The sequence below is a fragment of the Tachyglossus aculeatus genome, chromosome 24 (assembly GCF_015852505.1).
Source record: "Tachyglossus aculeatus isolate mTacAcu1 chromosome 24, mTacAcu1.pri, whole genome shotgun sequence".
Lineage (NCBI taxonomy): Eukaryota > Metazoa > Chordata > Mammalia > Monotremata > Tachyglossidae > Tachyglossus > Tachyglossus aculeatus.
The window spans coordinates 685,668-704,158 of NC_052089.1; the positions used below are offsets into that span (position 1 = coordinate 685,668).

At 44.2% G+C, this 18,491-nt stretch overlaps 1 non-coding gene and 1 pseudogene across 1 annotated transcript; both read left to right on the plus strand.

Moving 5' to 3' along the window:
- Positions 1-10,769: 10,769 nt before the first annotated feature.
- On the plus strand, positions 10,770-10,907 carry LOC119945304. The gene has a single exon (XR_005456177.1). It is a non-coding gene; the product is annotated as a small nucleolar RNA SNORA7 (small nucleolar RNA).
- A 1,427-nt stretch (positions 10,908-12,334) lies between these two features.
- On the plus strand, positions 12,335-17,966 carry LOC119945042 (annotated as a pseudogene).
- Positions 17,967-18,491: the final 525 nt, after the last annotated feature.

Consider the following 18,491-nt stretch of genomic DNA (forward strand, 5'->3'; position numbering starts at 1 on the left):
ACATGCAACTTCCTTATTCTGTAAAGCATCTTAGTTCATTCGAACTGTTTCCATATCCCTGTATCAATCAATCAATCAATCGTATTTATTGAGCACTTATTGTGTGCAGAGCACTGTACTAAGCGCTTGGGAAGTACAAGTCGGCAACAAATAGATACAGTCCCTACCCAATAGCGGGCTCACAGTCTAGAAGGGGGAGACAGAGAACAAAACCAAACATACTGACAAAATAAAATAAATAGAATAGATATGTATAAGTAAGATAATAAATAAATAAATAAATAGAGTAATAAATATGTACAAACATATATACATATATACAGGTGTTGTGGGGAAGGGAAGGAGGTAAGATGGGGAGGATGGAGAGGGGGAGAGGAAGGAAGGGGCTCAGTCTGGGAAGACCTCCTGGAGGAGGTGAGCATTCAGTAGGGCCTGTACCACTCATCCACTCCATCTTCCCCAGGATTTATGCAAGTCAATTTGAAATATTTGATATTTATACATAAAATCTATATCAGATTTACCTGCATGTACCCAGGAACATGGACAAGGACTGTGTCTGCTAATTATGTTTTATTGTATTCTCCCAAGCATTTATCACAGTGCTGTTCACAGTAAGTGCTCAATATATACCAATGATTGATGTTAAATGTGACTCAGTAGATATTGAGTTTCATGTAGAAGGATTAGTGTCTCATTCATATAAGAATAATAATAATTATGGTATTTGTTAAGCACTTACTATGTGCCAAGCACTGTTCTAAGCGCTGGGGTAGATACTCTGTAATCATGTTGTCCCACGTGGGGCTCACAGACTTAATCCCCATTTTACAGATGAGGGTACTGAGGCACAGAGAGATTAAGTGACTTGCTCAAAGTCACACAGCTGACAAGTGGTGGAGCCAGGATTAGAACCCATGACCTCTGACTCCCAAGCCCGGGCTCTTTCTACTAAGCCATGCTGCTTCTTTATATAATTGTCTACCCCTCCATCTAGCCTATATTCATTCATTCAGTCATATTTATTGAGCATTTATTGCGTGCAGAGCACTATACTAAGCACTTGGAAAGTACAATACTGCAATAGAGACAACCCCTGCCCACAATAGGCTCTCAGTCTATATGGTGGGAGACAGACATCAACAGACTGTAAGCCTGTTGGGGGCAGGCAATATGAGTATCAACTCTTTAATATTTTACTAGCCTATGTGTTTATTACATGGCTCTGCACTCAGTAAGTGATCAATAAATACCATTGATGATGATGATAATGATAACGATAATCTGATCTACCTCAGTGCTGGCTTATGCTTTCCCGTATAGAAATTGAATAGCATAGTTAATATCCTCAGTGGTTGCCTGATACAATTCCATGAAAACTTCCCTAGTGAAGCCATACTTAAAGCAGTGCAGTTATTGAGAGTTGTCGATGATGGTCTTAAATAACAGTATTCATGTTTGCCAAATCATTTAGACTCTTATCTCCTTATGGGTAGGGAGCATGTCTACAAGCTATTATATTATATTCTCCCAAGTGCTTTGTCCAGTGCTCATTAAATACCACCGTATGATTTGTTGGTTAACATCAGACTTGGGCAGATATTTCTGCTATTGGCCCAGACTGATGGCTCTTCGGAAGTGAATTTCAGAATGCAGAGATTTCCTTGCCTCTCTCACTATATGCTTCTGATTATATCTTCTGCCTTAATCCAATTCTCTTAGGATTCCTAAATTACTATTTTCCCCAGAAGTACCCTTTTTCTGGGGCAACACAGAGGAAGGATGTGTGACTTTTTTCTTTCCAACCACCATGGAGACACAGATCACTTACTTTGCTTGTTGTCCTCTTTCTACCTGAATCTGAGTCTTGGTTACCTAGCAAAGACTATAAAAGCACTAAGCTCTGAGTGAATTAGCAGTGTTTTCTGGGCAGAGATTTCAAGCATAAAGATTTCAATAGTCACCAAAACCATTTCCATTATCTCCTTCTCTCTGACTTTGATTCCCTGTTTTACCTTTTTCTCCCCATTATCTAACTTTGGATCATTGGCCTGAGGTATGGCACTTCAGCTCTCATGGCAGATATATGCTAATGGTACAAGACTCTAGAAGTATTAGTTCTGCCTGAAAGGTTCAACTCCTGCAACTAGTCACTTGGTTCCTAAAGTATTTGTGTGGATTCGAACCCAAATGGTTTTCTTCTGAAAAAAATCTGCCTAAACAGACTTGTCAATCAAATAATCCTTTTTGGTTAATTAGATAAGAAGAAAGAATATAAAAGGAAACATACAAAATTCACTGAGGAGTCAGTTTGAGTCAGGCTCAATGTAGCTTATTACCTATTTACTCTTTCTCTCCTTAGTAAATAAATGATTAAATTTAACAGCTGAGCAAATAGAAGTTAAAGCAATGTGCACTCCTATATATTTTATCTCTTCTGAAGGGGATATCTGACCCCGTTTGCATGTGAAATGGGCTGCAGGCCGTGCAGAGATTACATGTTTTGACACAAGGTTACCCTGGACACAGGAGAGGTAGTATTGAAGCCAGAGTGGCTAAATGGAAAGAGCACGGTCTCGGGAGTTAGAGGTCATGGGTTCAAATCCCGGCTCTACCAATTGTCAGCTGTGTGATCTTGGGCAAGTCACTTAGCTTCTCTGTGCCTCAGTTACCTCATCTATAAACTGGGAATGAAGACTGTGAGCCCCACGTGGGACAACCTGATCACCTTGTATCCTCCCCAGCACTTAGAACAGTGCTTTGCAAATAGTAAGTGCTTAACAAATGCCATCATTATTGAGGGCATATCTATAAAGGCTTGGGGTGATTGAAGTAACCAGGAATAAGAGATTCTTGGTATCAATACATGATGAACTGTTAGAAAAACAGCTTCCTTTGTTCATGTGATCACCTAACTAACTAATCTTTGTGATAGAATATTTTTCAGGGCAACAATCACCTCCTTGTTTCTCAGGCTGTGTATCATGGCATTAAATACTGGTGTTAAAATGATGTAGAACAAATACAGAAATTATTCACATCTTCTGAGTGGCTTGACATGGGCCGTAGATATGTGATGATACCGAATCCAAAGAACGAGGTGACAACAATGAGGTAGGAAGAACAGGTGGGGAAGTGTTTGTGCCTCCCTGTGGCCGAAGGTAACTTCAGGATGGAGGAGTGCTAAGTGCTGAGCACAATGTTAAGTGCTTAGTACAGTGCTCTGCACACAGTAAGCACTCAATAATTATGATTGACTGACTGACTGAATAAATGAATGAATGAGATTTTGACGTTGGACACAAATCAAGAGAAATGGGGCTGTTAAAAAGAGCAGGGCCACAGCATAGACTGAGAGTTGATTCATAAAATGTCCCCACAGGCCACCTTGAATACTGGTGGGATATCACGGAAAAAATGGTTCAGCTTGTTGGAATCACAGAAGGGCAGAGACAATATCTGACCCATCTGCCCTATCTGGACTGGAATGCCACTGATCCAGGAACCAAGTGCCAGCAAGAAACACACTTTATGGCTCATGATGATTGGGTACCACAGTGGGTTACATATGCTCATGTAATGATCTTACACCATCACATCCAGGAGGAAGCACTCTGTGGCTCCAAGAATTAAGAGGAAGCGCATCTGTGCAGCATACGAAAGGAAAGAAATAGTTCATCCTGTGTCTGGAAACTCATCAGCATTCTGGGCAGTTACAGTTGTATAATAGATTTCCAAGAAGAGGTTCCTAAGAAAAAAGTACATGGGTATGTGGAGATACCGTTTGATCCATAGTGGTTATTATAATTATGAGCCCATTTCCTGCCAGGATGATCATGTAGCTGAATACAAAAACCCAAAGAGGAATTCTTTCAATTTGGGAAAATCCAGAAATCTCAAAAGACCAAAATCGCCTACAGTCGGATTTCCCTGCTCCATTTCTTCTAAATTATTCAGCTGTGAAAAGAACAAAATCAGAAAGTTTAAATTAAATCATGTAAACAATGCACACAGGGCAACCCTTACTCCCAAATCCTAAAAAAAAAATCAGTTAATTCTGTTCAAATAGCTATCATTATCATTTACACTGTGCACTAAAATATATTTCATCTCTTCTGAACAACCTCCAGCTCAATGTTGCCCCTAAATGATATTTGTAAAAGGAACTAACGTGAATGAGGGGGCAACTGAGTAGCAGTAGTCAGACTGATTAAAAGCCTCAGGGTACAGGTGGCTACCACTCGCTGTTATTCTCTCAAGCAAGCTACCAGATGATACTCTGCACCCTTATTTGTGCTTTATGCACAAAGGTATCACAAAAGGATTTTGGGCTCTACACTGCGGGAGAAGGTCACACCTCTGCAACCCCAACTCCTACACACTCCAGAACAGGAAACTCCCTCTCCCATACAGATGAAGGCAACCCTTTGTCCTACTATGTGGATGAAATCACTGGGATCCACACTCATAAACAGCGGAAATTTGGGAAATATTCACAGATTTTAGAATATACCATTTCATTTTTCGTTATCTTAAGACTGTCTGATTACTGATGAGACCGACAGGGGGATTAATAATTGTGGTATTTACTAAGTACTTACTGTGTTCCAGGAACTGTACTAAGTACTGGAGTAGATAATCGGGTTGGACACAGTCCTTGTCCCATATAAGACTCTCAGTCTTAATCCCCATTTTACAGATGAGGTAGCTGAGGCCCAGAAAAATGAAGTGACTTCCCCAAGGACACACCGCAGACAGGTGGCTGAGCCGGAATTAGAACCCAGATCTTTATGACTCCCAGGTCCATGCTCTATCCACTAGGCCAAGCTTTTTAATACTTCAGGCTCAGAGTTCTGCCATTTTGCCATGAATCATTACTATTAGTAATGGGTGACAATGGAGGATAAAGTTTTGGGGAGGTGGGGATGGGAACAATCTGCCCTTCAGTCCTCTAGACTTAAAGCTCATTATGGGCAGGGAACATGTCTGCTAATTCTATTGTATTAGCACAGTGCTCTGCTTATAGTAAGCGCTCAATAAATACCACTTATTGATTGATTGGTGATATGGCATGGACACCATTAAATGATGTCTGTGACAAATCTTCATATTCTAAATGACATCCATAGTCTGGGTCAGACTCAGCCCAGGACAGGGAAAGAATCTGAATTACGGTAATCATTAGGGAGCAAAGAAAGGCAGTGGTGCTACAGTGCTACTAAATCCACGTTAATATTGAAATGTTCCCTAGATAAAATCTGGATAATTAAGAAAAATAAGCACACAATGTGCCTTTTGTTATTCAGTACTTCTAGTAAGTAATCAGCTAAGTGATTTTTCTTAGTTTTTGTTTTATTTATTTTAAAGAGAGAGTAAATATGTCAATCCCCTCATGTTATGTGTATGGTTGGGAAGGAGGTGGGAGGCAGTTAGGAGGGAAAGGGGGGAGTCAAAGTACACAGTCCAACATCCTTTCTTGCTGTCCCTCATATAAAGGGAAACAGTCTAGCCAACTTCATGATTTGATTTTAATGACACCTATAATTGCAAGTGATTTTCGTTAAAAAATTTACTTAACAATGTATGCATAAGCATCCTAGAAAAAAATGAAAAAAATAGATGCTAAAGCAAATAGAAATCCAATTTTATAAATTACCATATGGTTAACTTACCTACACAGGCAAATAGGATGCTTTTTGATTTTTGAGCACCAAATAGCCAAAGTGCAGATTAGAATTCTATTTTTATTTCAAACCAATTCCTTATTACTTGCAACAATTACTTTTCTGAATTCATTCATTCATTCAATCGTATTTATTGAGCGCTTACTGTGTGCAGAGCACTGTACTATGCACTTGGGAAGTACAAGTTGGCAACATATAGAGATGGTCCCTACCCAACAGCGGGCTCACAATCTAGAAGGGGGAGTCAGACAGCAAAACAAAGCATATTAACAAAATAAAATAAATAGAACAGTAAATATGTACAAGTAAAATAAATAGAGTAATAAGTCTGTGCAAACATATATACAGGTGCTGTGGGGAGGGGAAGGAGGTAGGGCGGGGGGATGGGGAGGAGGAGAGGAAGGAGGGGGTTCAGTCTGGGAAGGCCTCCTGGAGGAGGTGAGCTCTCAGTAGGGCTTTGAAAGGAGGAAGAGAGCTGGATTGGCGGATGTGCAGGGGGAGGGCATTCCACACCAGGGGGAGGACGTGGGCCAGGGGTCGACAGCGACACGTATTATACATATTGAATTACCGTCCTCATAAGGCATAAATCTTCTTACATCATTTACATTTTAAAATGATCTGATTTGTATTTATTTCTTGCTTAAAAGAGTGATTACCAAGAATTTACTTCCTTTCTTCCTATGCTGAAAGTCCAGTGAAATAATGTGGGTCTCTAACAGCGATTATACTTTTTGTGTCTTTGAGATCACCAAGATACGTTTGGATTCCAAAGAGGTTCACTATCCTTTAAATACAAAAGGACCTTTCTTTTCTGCTCTGTGGGGACTGCTACTCTCCCTTGTTTTTTGTTCAATGAACTCCCTCAAAAAGACAATCTAGAATACATGGCCAAATCCCTTCTTTCTTCTCTGGAGCTTTTCTCTCCTTGGACTGTACTGAATCATTTCCAAAGTCTCCCTCCTCCAGGAACTCAGAAGTGTGATTTCTCTTAGGTTAGGTCTGCTTATCCATAGTGACTCCGTGACTTCTTCCACCCATCAAGCACACCTGGAATAGCCTCCCACTACTCGAGATATGCTCATGAGGCAGAGGCACTCACTAGAGGAAACAGGCTAAGAAATACAAAAGTCAATGAGAGACAGAGGTGGAAAAGAGCAGCCTCATTTTTGCACCTTTTGGCCCCTGGACCCTGGAGATAAAGCTTACCATCATAGTAAAGACTGGGTTTAGTCGGGGCCACCTTGTCCAGGCATGAAGCCAGGTCTGGCCAGATGATCTAAAACAACACCCCTTTTTCTTCTCGTGATCCCAATTTCAAGACTCCTATACACTCCCTCCAACCTAACTCCCCTCCAAAGACACTAAAGGGCTTCTCTTTAAAACGTAAGGCAGGAAAGGGATGTAGGGAATACACTCCCTATAGCGTCCTTCCTTCCTCAGCCCAATCAGCAGTTTCTTACTCTTTTGACCCTAGCTCATCCCATCCCAGAGTTTGCTCCTTATTGTTCCCTCGGTGACATCAGCCTTTATCAGTTCCAACCACATTGCAAAGACAATCTCAAAACAGAGTGGGAATTTCCCTGCCCTGACAGCCTCAAGTTGAAAGTGTGGGCTGCAGTATAGTGAAAACAAGGAGAGAGGTCAAGAGAGAGATGTGGAGAGCTTTATATACATTTTACTATGATATTTGTGAAGTGCTTACTATGAGCCACCACTGACCTAAGTGCTGAGGTCGATACACACTCCTCAGGTTGGACACAGTACATGCCCCATATAGGGCTCATTTTACAGATGAGGTAACTGAGGGACAGAGAAGTTAAGTAACTTGCCCAAGGTCACACAGCAGACAAGTAGTGGAACAAAGATTCGAACCCAGGTCCTTCAGATTCTCAGGTTCTGTTCATTAGGGCACGCTGCTTATATCAAATAGTTTGGAGAGAAACGGGTGACCATTAGAGATTTTGAGGAGTCTAGTAGTGCGTTCTGAATGACATTTATGGAAAGTGGTCTGATCCCTCCCAAGATGTAGAGTAGACAGAAGAGGAGAGAACCCGAAGCATGGAGACCATTAAGGAGACTGATGAAGTACTCCAGCCAGGAAGTGACCAGGATTTGTATTAGAGGATGACCATAAAGTCAGAGATGAAGAAATGGATCCAGGACATACTGTGGATTAAAAACCACCAGGAGTCTGAGACAGGCTGAAGTTGGGAGGTAAAAGAGATGAGTTGAAAATTGATAATGATATTTATGAAGTACTTCATATCAGGCATCATACTAAATATTGAGTTGCATATAAAATCAACAGTTCTACGTAAAAATCCCACCCCACATTGGTTTTCAATATAAGTGGGGAAGAACAGACATAGAGAAGGGAAGAATAGGTTATAAACAATGGGAGCATAAAAAAATGAAAACTGACACAATAAAAGCATTACATAATTTAACAGTGTTTGGAATGGGCAGTGCCTGCGTATCTTACTACATCAGGTCAAAATCCTGGGTTATGAATGGTTTGGCTTCTCCAATATTCTGGACATCTTAAAGGCAGTTTCTGGACAGGCTCTGCTCCTGCTATTAATCAATCATACTTATTGAGCGCCTACCATAAGCAGAACACTGTACTAAGGGCTTAGCAGTGGTACAATACAACAGAGTTGGTAGATGCATTCCCGGCCCACAGTGAGCTCACAATCCCGGGTTGGGGGGGAGAGACAGATTTATATTTATTAATATGAGTAAATAAATTACAGATATTTACATAACCATCTCGTTGTCCCTCAGTTCATTCATTCATTCATTCAATCGTATTTATTGAACGTTTACTGTGTGCAGAACACTGTACTAAGCGCTTGGAAAGTGCAAGTCGGCAACATATAAAGACGGTCCCTACCCAACAATGGGCTCACAGTCTAGAATCTTGTCTATCGCACTGCTAACATCTTGCCCACATCTTACCTCTGGCATGGAACGTCTTTCCTCCTCATAGCAGACAGATTCATCCATTGACTCAATCATGTGTATTGAGCACTTACTGTGTGCAGAGCACTGTACTAAGTGCATGGGAAAATACAATACAGCAATAAAGAGTGAAAATCTCTGCCCACAACAAGCTAACAGTCTAGCGGGAGGGTTGGGGAGGGGCGGGGGGACAGACATCAGTACAAATAAACAGACATCATATAAATAAATAAAATTAGAGATATATAAATAAGTGCTGTGGGGCTGGGGTGAGGGAGAGTAAAGGGAGCAAATCGGGGCATTGCAGAAGAGAGTGGGAGATGAGGAAAAGGGGGCTTAGTCTGGGAAGAAAGATAATTTCTCTCCCCCACTTCAAAGCCTTATTGAAAGCACAATTCGTCCAAGGAGCTTTCCCTGATTCATTCATTCATTCATTCAATCGTATTTACTAAGCGTTTACTGTGTGCAGAGCACTGTACTAAGCGCTTGGGAAGTACAAGACAGCATCATATAGAGGTGGTCCCAGCCCAATAAGCCCTCCTCTCCTCTTCTCCCACTCCCTTTTGCGTCACCCTGACTTGCTCCCTTCATTCATACTCCCTCTCATCCCCAAAACATATATGTATAAATCTGTAATTTATGTATGTATTTATTTATATTATTGTCTATCTCCTCCTCTAATAATGGCATTTATTACGTGCTTACTATGTGCCAACCACTGTAATAAGCAGTGGAGTGGATACAAGTAAATTGAGTTGGACACAGTCCCTATCCCACGTGGGGCTTACAGTATCAATCCCCAAAGCAATCCCCATTTTACAGATGAGGTAACTGAGGCCCAGAGAAGTGAAGTGATTTGCCCAAATTCACACAGCAGACAGGTAGTGGAACTAGGATTAGAACCCATGACCTTCTGACTCCCAGTCCGTGCTCTATCCACTATACCATCCTGGTTCTTTATTTGTCAATCTATTTACTCTCACTATACTGTGAGCTCATTGTGGGCAGGGAATGTGTATGTTTGTTGTTGTTGTAGTGTACTCTCCCAAGTGTTTAGAACAGTGCTTTGCGCACAGTAAGTGTTCAATAAATATGATTGAATTAATAAATGAATACATAAATGCTACGGGGTTAAGGAAGAGATGAGTAAAGGGGGCAAACCAGGGTGACACAGAAGAGAGTGAGAAAAGAATAAATGCGGGCTTAGTCAGGGAAAGCCTCTTGGAGATGTGCCTTCAGTAGAGCTTTGAAGGTGGAGAGAGCAATTGTCTGTCATGTGAAGAGGGAGCATGTTCCAAGCCAGAGGCCGGATAATAATAAAAATTATGGCATTTATTAAGCCCTTACTATGTGCAAAGCACTGTTCTAAGTGCTGGGGAGGTTACAAAGTGATCAGGTTGTCCCACATGGGGCTCACAGTATTAATTTCCATTTTACATTTGAGGTAACTGAGGCACAGAGAAGTTAACTGACTAGCCCAAAGTCACACAGCTGAAAATTGGCAGACCTGGGATTTGAACTCATGACCTCTGACTCCAAATCCCATGTTCTTTCCACTGAGCCATGCTGCTTCTCCTAAATGCTGGTGTATCCCTAAATATTGAAGTGTTTCAATAAGGGCAACCAGCAATCAATAAATCGATGGTGTATATTGAACACTTACTCCATGCAGCACTAAGCACTAAGAACTAATCACTTGGGAGAATACAATAAAATAGAGTTGGTAAGCAGATTATTTGCCCACAAGAAGCTTATCGTCTAGAGGGGAAGAGGGGCATTAACATAATAAATAAGTAAATAATCACACAGTTCCCTTTGCCACAACTGGAGAATATTCTCATCTACCTCACCACCAATTTCTCACCCACGTCCTACCTCTTGCCTGGAATCTCTCCCTCTTTGTATCCAACACATGATCATTCTCTCACTCTCAAAGCCTTATTGAAGGCAAATCTCCTCCATTAGCCCTTTCTGAGCTAGGGACTCATTTCCTCTTCTTCCACTCCCTTCCATATCACCCTTGTCCTGGGATTTTCACCCTATACTAACGCCAGCAGTCCCAAAGCACCTATTAACTTATCCATAATTTATTCATTTATATTGTTATTGTATTAATGGACCCCTCTCTCAGGGTCGCACCCGGAGAGTTTCCAGTACTCTACCAGTCTCAACTATGGGAGAGAGAGTCAATCAGAAGCATACCCATTCTATTCCTAGCTTGGGCAGTGGCTAGCAAGTGGAAGGCAATCTGCTACAAGTTAAAACTCAACTGTGCTGGGCAGCAGCAGCATTGGAGATAATCGAGGGTAGAGACTCAAGTTGACTGCGTGGAAGAAGGCAATGGCAAACTACTTCTATATTTTTACGAAGAACACTCTGTGGATCCACTACCAGAACGATTCCAGATGGAGGTGGGGCATTCTGGAAGAGATGTGTCCATGGTGTCGCTATGGGTCGGAGAAACTCTCCATCTAATGGCTAATCTGCTTCTGTCCTTTTGGTCTAGGAATATCCACATCCATTTTTCAGCTTTGTGGGAAATTTCCCATGCTGGTGATTTGCTCAGTGAATGTAAAAAATGCCAAATGGAGATCGCAGAATATATGGAAATTGATTTCTGATCTCTCACAGATGTCTGGGAATGAAAGTTGAATAAGCTGTTAAGTCATTGCAGAAGCCAGATTTCAGAATAGGTTAAACCTATGCTGAAGAGCATTAAATGTGCGGCCCTGCGGCTCCCGGAAATTTCCTTCTCATCGGAGCGCCACCATAGGAGCCCGGGATCCCCATCCTGAGAGGCCCGGCCGCCATCACACCGGGCGGCCCTGCTGCTCTCGGTAGGATCCTCACCTCAGGACGCTGCCAGAAGCGCCGCCATAGGTGCCCGGGATTCCGATCCTGAGAGGCCCCCCCCGCCCGCCATCACACCGCACGGCCCCGGCCGCTCCCGGATGGATCCCCTCCTCCGGACAGTGCCGCGAGGGCCAGGGCTCCCCCTCCCTCTCTCCCTCCCTCCGTCCGTCCCCATCGTCGCCCATGCCCCGCGGCCGGGCTCCTGGCCGTCCCCCACCCGGACATCTGCATCCCCGCCCGAGGACACCGAGGTCCCAGGGCTAGGCCCCCACCCCACCATCATCCTAGACTCACCACTCGAAGATACCTCCACTCTGTCCAAGTAGCCAACAGGGATCGTGGGACATTGTGTCCCCCTGCTTGATCGTGATACATTGTGTCCCCCTGCTTCCATTTCCCCCCCAACCCATAAGCGACCTTCTTTGAGGAGCCCCCTCCCCCACCCATCCCAGTCCAAACCTGACTTATTCCTCCCCGGCTCCCCTCCCCGGGGAAAAAGGCCCTTGATATCACCGAGTTACTTTAACAACAACCCCAATCGCACCTTGTCAGCCCACCCATGCTATTTGGCTGTTTATTCCTCTCCCCAGGGATCTCCTCTCCCATGACCCCCCCCCCCCTTAACAGTTCTGCCCTACTCCAGAACTGCCATCCATAGGACTCCATCCTCCACCACCTCAGAGACATTTTTGCCAAGAGCCCCTGGATTCTCCTTGCCATTAGCATTTTTGAATTGATTTGACTGACCCATGGACAATTCATCCTTCTGCTTTGGGCATCACCTGCCTATTTTATGGTTGCTTCTGCATGTTAATTGTTAACTGCTCTCTATGATGTCTTCATCTGCTTATTTTACGATTCCCGTCGAATGTCAATTGTTAACGGCTCTCAATGATGTAATCACCTGCTCATTTCATTGCCATTGCATGTTCATTGTTAATTGCTCTCTGTGATGTCATCTGCTTATTTTTTTCCATCATGTATCTATTGTTAACTACTCTCTGTGATGTCATCATCTGCTTATTTTATTATTGCCATTTGCATGACACCTGTCCACATGTTTTGTTTTGTTGTCTGTCTCCCCCTTCTAGATTGTGAGCCCATTGTTGGGTAGGGACCGTCTCTATATGTTCCCAACTTGTACTTTCCAAGAGCTTAGTACAGTGTTCTCCACACAGTAAGTGCTCAATAAATACGATTGAATGAATGAATGAATGAATTGTTAACTACTCTCTGTGATGTCATCATCTACTTAATTTATTATTGCTACTGCATTATTGCTACTGCATGTTAATCAACATGAACTATCAATTCTCCTGATCCCAACTGCCGTTCCCATTCCTCAACTTCCCCTTCCCCTCTCCCACCCAGCTCTCTCCCTCCCTTTTCCCCGCCCCCACCCCTTCCACTCACCCCCTCCCTCTGCACCAGCGCCAACCTTCAACCCACCCCTTCCACTCCCCTCACCCCCATCCCATCCCAGTTCTCCTTTCTCATCACCACCCCTCTTCCCTCTCTCCCTGCCGAGGCGCCCATCAACCCATTCCAATCTAAACCCTCCCCACCCCCCCCACCCTTCCCCCTCCCTCCCCTCCCTCCACAGCTGCTGCCAAGTGTGGCCTTTGGGACCCCCGCTCCATTATAGGTAAACTCCCTTTCATCCTGGACCTATTCCCTCACACTAACCGAAACATGGCTCACTCGGGATGACACGGTCTTTTCTGCTGGTCTCTCCAGCGGTGGCCTATTCTTCTTCCACTCCCCAAGACTCACCAGAAAAGGAGGAGGTGTCAGCTTCCATCTCGCTCCCTAATGTTGCTTTCACACTATCCCTCCTTCCCCTTCCCTTTCCTCCCCCTCCTTTGAAGCCCATATTATTTGCCTCTACCACACCCTCCAGATTCTTGTAGCCATCATCTACCGCCCCCCGGAACCACCTCTAAATTTTTAAACGATTTTGACCCCTTTCTCACCTTCCTTCTCTCCCATTCCATGCCCACTCTGATCCTCGAAGACTTCAACATCCACATGGTTGTCCCTGTTGACTCCTCTGCCTCCCGCCTTCTATCTCTCCTTGACTCTGCCAACCTTCTGCTCCACCCAACCTTGCCCACTCACCTACCTGGTCACACCCTCAACCTCATGATCTCCTACCGCTGCACTCTCTCCATCCTCACCAACTCTGAAATTCCCATCTCTGATCATAACATTCTCACCTACTGCCTCACTCACACTCCTCCGCCTGTAAATCTATATTACTACCCCACAGAGACCTTCGCTCTCTCGACCCCACCCATGTTTCTCAGGGCATCACACCCCACGTCGCCTCCCTATCCTCTCTACCCAATCCTGATGACCAGATTACTGTTCTCAACTCCACCTTCTCCAATCAACTCAACTCGCTCGTTCCTCTTTCCCTTCGCCGCTCTCGTACCACTAACCCACAGCCTTGGATCACTGACACTGTCTGTCTCCTTCGCTCTTATGCTTGAGCTGCTGAACGCTGCTGGCGAAAGTCTAAACAACAAGCCAACCTGGTTCACTTCAAGTTTATCCTTTCGTGCCTTAACTCTGCCCTCTCCTCTGCCAGGCAAAACTATTTCTCCTCCCTTATTGACACTCATGCCCATCATCCCCTTCAACTCTTCCATAAATTTAACTCCATTCTCAGGCCCCCTGTTCGTCCCCCTCCTCCATCACTCAACCCCAACGATCTGGCATCCTACTTCATTAGTAAAATTAACTCCATCAGGTCTGAGCTCCCCAAAGTCACCCCTCCCCCTTCTCCATCCCCCCAGTTCTCAACCCTCTCCACTACTCTCCCATCTTTCCCAGCAGTATCTTCAGATGAGATCTCCTACCTCCTCTCAAGTGCTACTCCATCCACCTGTGCTTCAGACCCCGTACCCGCTCATTTTATGAAATCTCTCGCCCCTTCCCTCCTCCCCTCCTTAACCACTTACTCCCTCCAACCACTCACTCTCCACTTGTTCCTTCCCCTCTGCCTTCAAACATTCCCAAGTCTCCCCCATCTTAAAAAAATCTCTTGACCCCATTTCCCCTTCTACTTATCGCCCTATATCCTTCTTACCCTTCCTTTCCAAACTACTAGAATGAGTCGTCTACATGCGCTGCCTCGAATTCCTCAACACCAACTCTCTCCTTGACCCCCTTCAATCTGGCTTCCATCCCCTACACTCCACCGAAACTGCCCTCTCAAAGGTCACCAATGACCTCCTTCTTGCCAGATCCAAAGTATCTTACTTTATCCCAATCCTCGTCGACCTCTCAGCTACCTTCGACACTGTGGATCACTCCCTTCTTCTCAACACGCTATCCAACTTTGGCTTCGCAGACTCCTGGTTCTCCTCATCTCTCTGGCCATTCATTCTCAGTCTCCTTTGCGGGCTCCTCCTCCCCCTTCCACCCCCTTACTGTAGGGGTTCCTCAAGGGTCAGTTCTTGGTCCCCTTCTGTTCTCTCTGCACTCACTCCCTTGGTGAACTCATTCACGCCCAAGGCTTCCACTGTGATCTCTAAACTGATGACACCCAAATCTACATCTCTGCCCCTGTTCTCTCTCCCTCCCTCCAGGCTCGTATCTCCTCCTGCCTTCAGGACATCTACATCTGGATGTCTGCCCACCATCTAAAACTCAGTATGTCCAAGACTGAACTCCTTATCTTCCCTCCCAAACCCTGCCCTCTCCTTGACTTTCCCATAGTAGATGGTAGATGGCACTACCATCCTTCCCATCTCACAAACCCGCAACTTTGGTGTCATCCTCGACTCTGCTCTCTCGTTCACCCCACACCATCAACAAAACCTGCAGGTCTCATTGCCAAGTTCCGTCATTTCATCTCCATCCAAACCACTACCTTGCTGGTTCAATCTCTCATCCTATTCTGACTGGATTACTGTATCAGCCTCCTCTCTGATCTCCCATCCTCCTGTCTCTCCCCACTTCAGTCTATACTTTACTCTGCTGTTCGGATATCTTTGTACAGAAACGCTCTGGGAATGTTCCTCCCCTCCTCAAAAATCTCCAATGGTTGCCTGTCAACCTACGAATCAAGCAAAAACTCCTCACTCTCGGGTTCAAGGCCCTCCATCACCTCTCCAGCTCATCATCATCATCATCATCAATCGTATTTATTGAGCGCTTACTATGTGCAGAGCACTGTACTAAGCGCTTGAGAAGTGCAAATTGGCAACATATAGAAACAGTCCCTACCCAACAGTGGGCTCACAGTCTAAAAGGGGGAGACAGAGAACAAAACCAAACATACTAACAAAATAAAATAAATAGAATAGATATGTACAAATAAATTAAATAAATAAATAAATAGAGTAAAAAAATATGTACAAACATATATACATATATACAGGTGCTGTGGGGAAGGGAGGGAGGTAAGATGGGGGGATGGAAAGGGGGACGAGGGGGAGAAGAAGGAAGGGGCTCAGTCTGGGAAGGCCTCCTGGAAGAGGTGAGCTCTCAGCAGGGCCTTGAAGGGAGGAAGAGAGCTAGCTTGGCGGATGGGCAGAAGGAGGGCATTCCAGGCCCGGGGGATGACGTGGGCCGGGGGTCGATGGCCGGACAGGCGAGAGCGAGGTACGGTGAGGAGATCAGCGGTGGAGGAGCGGAGGGTGCGGACTGGGCTGTAGAAGGAGAGAAGGGAGGTGAGGTAGGAGGGGGCGAGGTGATGGAGAGCCTTGAAGCCCAGGGTGAGGAGTTTCTGCCTGATGCACAGATTGATTGGTAGCCACTGGAGATTTTTGGGGAGGGGAGTGATATGCCCAGAGCGTTTCTGGACAAAGATAATCCGGGCAGCATCATGAAGTATCCTCCCTATCTCACCTCCCTTCTCTCCTTCTACAGCCTAGCCTGCACTCTCTGCTCCTCTTATGCCAACTTCCTCACTGTACCTCATTATTGCCTGTCCCACCATTCGACCTCTGGCCCACGTCCTTCCCCAGGCCTGGAATGCCCTCCCTCCACTCATCCGCCAAGCTACTCTCTTCCTTCCTTCCTTCAAAGCCCTACTGAGTGCTCACCTCCTCTAGGAGACCTTCCCCTTCCCAGACTGAGCCCCATTTTTTCTCTCCTCCTCCCCATCCGGCCACCCTACCTCCTTCCTCTCCCCACAGCACTTGTATATATTTGTACAGATTTATTACTCTGTTTTTATTTTGTTAGTGATGTGCATATAGCTTTAATTCTATTTTTTCTGATGATTTTAACAACTGTCTACATGTTTTGTTTTCTTGTCTGTCTCCCCCTTCTAGACTGTGAGCCCGTTGTTGGGTAGGGACTGTCTCTCTATGTTGCCGACTTGTACTTCCTAAGTGCTTAGTACACTCCTCTGCATACAGTAAGCACTCAATAAATACGATTGAATGGATGAACTAATTAACATAACAGTTTCCTTCGTGTTTTCATACTTGAAATGATGAGGGGAACCAGAGTGCTGTGACTGACTTCATTCTCCTGGGTTTTTCCAACTTTCCCAAACTGCAATTTCTTCTGCTTATGGTATTTTTAATCATTTACTTAATTGTCTTGGTAGGAAACATGGTCATCTATTTATCATCACCCTGGAACACAGTCTTCACATACTTATGTACTTATTCTGGAGGATCTTGTCCATCTGAGAAACTTGCTTCATTGGAATGATTGTCCCTAAAATGCTTGTGATTCTTTCAGTGGATCACAAAACCATTTCATTTGCTGGCTGTGTGGTGCAAATGTATTTCATTCTATTCCTAGGGGTTATGGAATGCTTTCTCCTATGCACAATGGCCTATGATTGCTATGTGGACATCTGTAATCACCTGCATTATACCTTCCTTATGAGTAAAGCAGTTGTCACCAAGCTCACAGTGGGTTCTGTAATTTCCGGGTCAGTTATTGGCATAATTCAAACTCCTTGGGTATTTAGCTTTCAGTTTTGTGGCCACAATAAAATTAACCTCCTTTCCGTGAAACTCCCTGATACTGAAGCTCGTGTCTGGTGACACCTTCCTCTTTGAAATCTATGCTTGCATAGGCACCATTTCAGTGGTTATGCTTTCTGTCCTGATGATACTTCTGTCCTACACTCGCATTCTGTACACTATTCTGAAAATGTCTTCTACAGCAGGAAGACAAAAAACCTTCTCCACCTGTGCTTCTCATCTGACTTCTGTGACCCTATTCTATGGCCCAGCTAATCTCACTTACTTGCAACCAAAGGCCAGTTACACTGCAAAGAGCAAGGAATTGCTCTCTCTGGCATATGTTCTACTCACACCTCTGCTAAACCCTCTTATCTACAGTTTGAGAAACAGTGAGATGAAAGCTGTACTGAAGAAAATATTGAGAAGAAAACTGTGTTCCCCCAAACTGCAGACATTTTCATGGTTTGCCATAGAAAATGTCTTTTTGCAGAATATGGGGGGGGGGGGGGCGGTGTCTACTGTGAGGTAGAGATGGAGAATTCAGTTGGCATTGTTTAGCCTTAAATGTGAATGGGTAAACACATGCAATTAATTCCACATTGTAAATTAAAACTTATAACAAATCTCTATAAGAATATTTTGGTAATATTGCTAGGTTTATTTTTGCATTCCAGTAGATGGAGGTGAAAAAGATTGTTTAAACTTCCTGAATGTGGAATTATAACTGGGGAGTTGGAGCAAGAGGAAAAGGGTAGTGAATTTGAGTTAGAGATTAAAGGTGTCTGAAGCTTTTTCTTTCTTGGCAATCAGCAGACCCCCTTTGAAGTTTCTGTTCATCATCAGGCCATAATTAGCAGCCATATTTAATAATAATGATTGCATTTATTAAGTGCTTACTATGTGTAAAGCACTGTTCTAAGCGCTGGAGAGGTTACAAGGTGATCAGGTTGTCCCACAGGGGGCTCACTGTCTTCATCCTCATTTTACAGATGAGATAACTGAGGTACAGAGAAGTTAAGTGACTTGCCCAAAGTGACACAGCTGAGAATTGGCA